Raw genomic sequence first — 4,511 nt, forward strand, 5'->3', positions numbered from 1 at the left:
AACAAGAAGAACACAAAAGGAGGAATTTGTCCAATAGTAACAAATGGTGCCTCCACAGGTTGACATCCGATCCAACCTAGTAGTAAGCGATCCGCCAAAAGCAACCAAAATATTCCTTGGTGAATAGGGCGAAAACTTGAACTACGCACGTACATACTTTTAAAAAAAGGTAAAGCCAACAGACATATAAAAACAGGTGCTATTGCGGCTACACCTCCAGATTTGTCAGGTATACTACGAAGAATGGCATGGATCGGTAGGAAATATAATTCCGGCATAATATGAGGCGGGGTGGGCGTCGAGATGCCCCAAAACATTAGGAGCATAAAAAATCCAAATGGAAAAAAAGATAGCAAAAGCTACCCAACCTACTAGATCCTTTACATAAAAATAAGGGTAAAAAGAAATTTGATCCATCTCTGAATGTACACCCAATGGATTATTTGATCCATATTGATGCAATGCGGCCAGATGAAGAAGACTGGCGCCTACTAAAATAAAGGGGAGTAAATGATGAAGACTAAAAAAATGATTTAAGGTGGCATTGTCCACGGAGAGACCACCCTAAAGCCAAGTAACTATGGTATCTCCTACTACAGGTATGGCGCTAGCTAAGCTTGTAATTACTGTAGCTCCCCAAAAGCTCATCTGACCCCAAGGTGTTACGTATCCTGTAAAAATTGTCACAATCATTAATAGGAAGATTACAACTCCGAGATACCGAACAAATTCCCTAGGACTGCTATAACTCGCATGATATAGACCACGAAAAATATAAAGGTGAACCACAATGAGAAACATACTTTCCCCATTAGCATGCATATAACGGAGCAACCAGCCCCCTTCAACATCTCTCATAACGTGTTCTACGCTGTTGAAAGCTAGATCCACATGAGGTGTGTAATGCATAGCTAAAAAAACTCCAGTCACTATCTGAATTACTAAACAAATACCAGCTAACGATCCGAAGCCCCACCAATAACTAAGATTGCTCGGGGTTTGATAATCAATCAAATGTTGATTAAGTGTGGAGGATATAGGTTGTTTTAGAAGAGATAATTGTTGGTTCCTTATAGTCATTTTTTTCTCTTTCCTATCGTGACAACTCAGGTTCCCCCACCTTTTTTTCGTTCTGGGGCCCTACTTAAAAAGAATAAATACAACATTTTTAATAGTACCTTTTATTTCTTCCACCTCCGAAGGATGGAGGGGGTATGCAGCGAAAGAAGCGAGCGTTGAAGGGGTCATCCTGGGTTACTGAAGAGTCGGACGACTGCTCGGTGACTGAATCTGAGGGGTTTTGACAGCTTTATCTTCTCCCCATCACTCTCGGACTGATCATCTTACTGCAACAAAGCAAGCTTAGGAATGAATCTAATGGAAATTTAGGTCTCTGTCCGCTTGGAATATTTTTCTTTCCTCTTCGGTGAAAGAGGGCTAAGGTGTGTGGGAGAAATAATTATAAAAGGAGAGAAGATTTCATCCACCAAGCGGGACAGAGTGCGACCCCTAAGCAATTGGAGGTTCTCGTCAGGGGTCCATATCATCTGAAAACTTTTCCTGTTCGATTAACATAGCTAAATTTGATTTGAATAGGATCACTAAGCGTCAGGAAAAGTCAAGTAAGTAAGACCCCTTTCGCCTTTCAATAAATTGGTTTCGCTGCGCCCTAAATCAATCAAAAAGCTTTTTTTTTAATTAATCCCATTTTTTGGGGGCGAGGGTCTTTCATTAAAGGGGGGAAAAGAGGGGTGGGGCCGCCTTGCGTAGCTTTAGAAAGGAGACAATTTCATAAAGTAACTCTCTCCAACCTTTTCTATCTATCCGGGCGAGATAAAGTAAATATGATATTTGCGTTGGTTTTTCCAACGAAACTAAGCACTTTTTTTTCTTTATCATTCGGAAGGCTCAGTCCCCCACTCTGACTTCAATGATGGGAACAACCCCCGCACTCCGACGCTCCAATGAACAACAATTCTCTGCCTTAATTTATTTAGAATAGTGGTCGATCCCTCGGGAGTTACATTCGTAACTTAATGTTATGTTCACGTTCACGCGGTGATATTATATCCAAGAGTACTACCCTGTACATAGTCTATGTCTGGGGAGCATACTTGACAGGAGATAGACACAGACGGTAGATAGGTCCCCCACTTCGATTCGTGCCTTGTTAGCATCTCCGATCCGAGATAAGGGATTACTCCGCTAGGTCTTTTCGGTCCGGAGCCGGCCGGTAATGGACCTACTTACCTTGCTTGTGGACCAGCTGCGGAGCTAACTCTTGTTTTATGGGTTTGGCGATTGCTACCAAGACGATTTCTTTATGCCCATCAAAGGACCTCGAGATGCTAATCCACGAAAAGCGATACGAGAAATTTGAAATAACTCATATACGGAACGAGGGCGACCCGTGGAAATACATCGGTTTCTTACTCGTGCAAAGGAACTATTTCTTGGCAACTTGGACAACTTATAACGAAGTTTGTCCCGCATATCACTAGGAAGATCAGAATCTTTACAAAAGGCTTTATAAAGCTTTCGTCTCAATTCATATTTATCCGACATCTCTTACTGAGTTTCTCCCTCATCTTTTTGCAAAAAGCCGCTCAACGGGTGTAAAGTCTCATCTTGTGTGTGGGCCGAAGTTACAATAGTAACATTGAACCCTCGAATATGTTCGAAGATCTCGAAATGATCTTCCAGTTCTGGGGAGAATTCGCAAAACTCCGTTTCCATCGAGAATTGAATCTAACAGAGACATTACTGTCGATATTCTGACCGAAAAATTAGACATTCCATGCCCTCGGAGAGTGCTTTGTCGTGCTAGGTCACTGACATATCCTTTGTCTTTTTTTGACCCCAAGAATGGATTGGATCGAAACGACTTTCCTGTAGAACCCCTTTGTGTCTGTATGAATTTCTGACCGTGCGGAATCTCCATAGCCAATTTTCCATTTATTATTATTAAATCATAGGGTGCCTTAGGTACTAATCTTATTTCACACGATCCAGAAACTTCCATAACGTTGGCGTGATTCAATTTGAGCAACGGATCCTGACGTGATACATCTTTGTAATGAAAATTGAGTGGAAACATAGTGATTGATTTAGACAAAAAAATTCCCTCCAGATAGAAAGAGAGTCTTTCCTGCACGGAGTAGTGAATGACTATAGAGAGATGTGCTTGGTTGTTGACCAACAGAAAGGATGCATGGGAACAATACCTCAGATATCATAGGGAGCGTCGCGTCTTACACTCGATCTCATCCTGTCCTAGGTGGCTGAGTGTTGTTCCGCATCCGCCCGGAATAACACTCTGTCGGCCAATTTCCGGAAGGTTGCGGAGTGCAAACCCGCAGTCTGTAGGTCCTCGCGCATTCGAAGGAGCTTACTTAAGGACTCCTCCCCTGTGGCGGTACGGAGATTATCTAGAGCTCTAGCCCCCCGTCCCATCCAATCCCCGCTTGGGTGAAGGCCCGCCATGACCTGATAGATATCGACCTTGACCTCGAATAGGTTTTCGGCTTCAATCCGGGCCATTTGAATCTCATGGGCTGAAGGAGAGGGGAATCTCCCCAAAAGCCTCCGTTGGATGGATTCCACACTGTCCCCCCTATAATATCATTATTGTGATAGGGGTAGGGCAGAGCCTGATTAGCAGCTTCCTGCATAACAGGAAGAGCGGGAGGCATAGCTTGTTCCCCCAGAAGCGGTTGATTGACCGCTGAGGTACTACTACTACGCCCAGAACTCGCCGAGTCTTCCAGAATGTCGCTCGTATACGTAAACAAATCCAAAGGGGAAGGTACGGTGTCGGCACTCAAGGCAAGAGGAGTGCCAAAAAATAAAAGACCGAGAGCCATAGTCAAAACAAAGCCTGGGGAAAACTTTCATGTTGTTTGTGACTTATTAACAAAAATAAGACCGAGGAAGATCAAAGAAACTAGCAGACTGATCACGAATGAGAGACAAATAGGTGCAAATTCTGACATTACCAGTGCTGAAGTGAATTTATCCAGTTGAGAAATGATTGATTCAGAAACAATGATTCCCTCCGGACTCTCTTTCTGTCCTAAGTCTTGAGGGAAAAGAAACGATATGTGGTTGTTGACCAACAAAAAAAAAGAAATATAGGATTGGAATCGATGACTTAACTAAAGCCCCTTTTCCTTTCAAAGAGGAAGAGATGACTTAACTAAAGCCCCTTCCCTCGACAATGCCGGAGATGTTCTCAGATGCTCTTAGATCAGGGGTTGACGTGGCATATCATAAGGAGTAGCCAGTTTCGAGAAAACCGAAGCTAAGGAGAAAGAGAACTACTCGACTAAGAAGTCAGTGTTGGAGGGGGACTAATCCCTCTCTTCTAGCAAATACCAGGGAAAGACTTTCTAACCAATTCAATTAATAAGCTAAAGATAAGTTACAGAAGTACGGAAGTGACAGAGAAGTCAACCTTCTTTGCCAAGGGACTAAATTATAAGCCCTATCTGATACTGAACTAGATGCCGCAA

General features: G+C 43.0%; 2 pseudogenes; both read right to left on the reverse strand.

Annotated features, from left to right (window-relative positions):
- Window positions 1-2,559: 2,559 nt before the first annotated feature.
- Window positions 2,560-3,102, reverse strand: LOC131638071 (large ribosomal subunit protein uL5m-like; annotated as a pseudogene).
- Window positions 3,103-3,273: 171 nt separating this feature from the next.
- LOC131638070 (uncharacterized mitochondrial protein AtMg01010-like) lies at window positions 3,274-4,180 on the reverse strand (annotated as a pseudogene).
- Between the last annotated feature and the right edge of the window lie 331 nt (window positions 4,181-4,511).

This window comes from Vicia villosa, unplaced genomic scaffold (genome assembly GCF_029867415.1).
Source record: "Vicia villosa cultivar HV-30 ecotype Madison, WI unplaced genomic scaffold, Vvil1.0 ctg.002159F_1_1, whole genome shotgun sequence".
Lineage (NCBI taxonomy): Eukaryota > Viridiplantae > Streptophyta > Magnoliopsida > Fabales > Fabaceae > Vicia > Vicia villosa.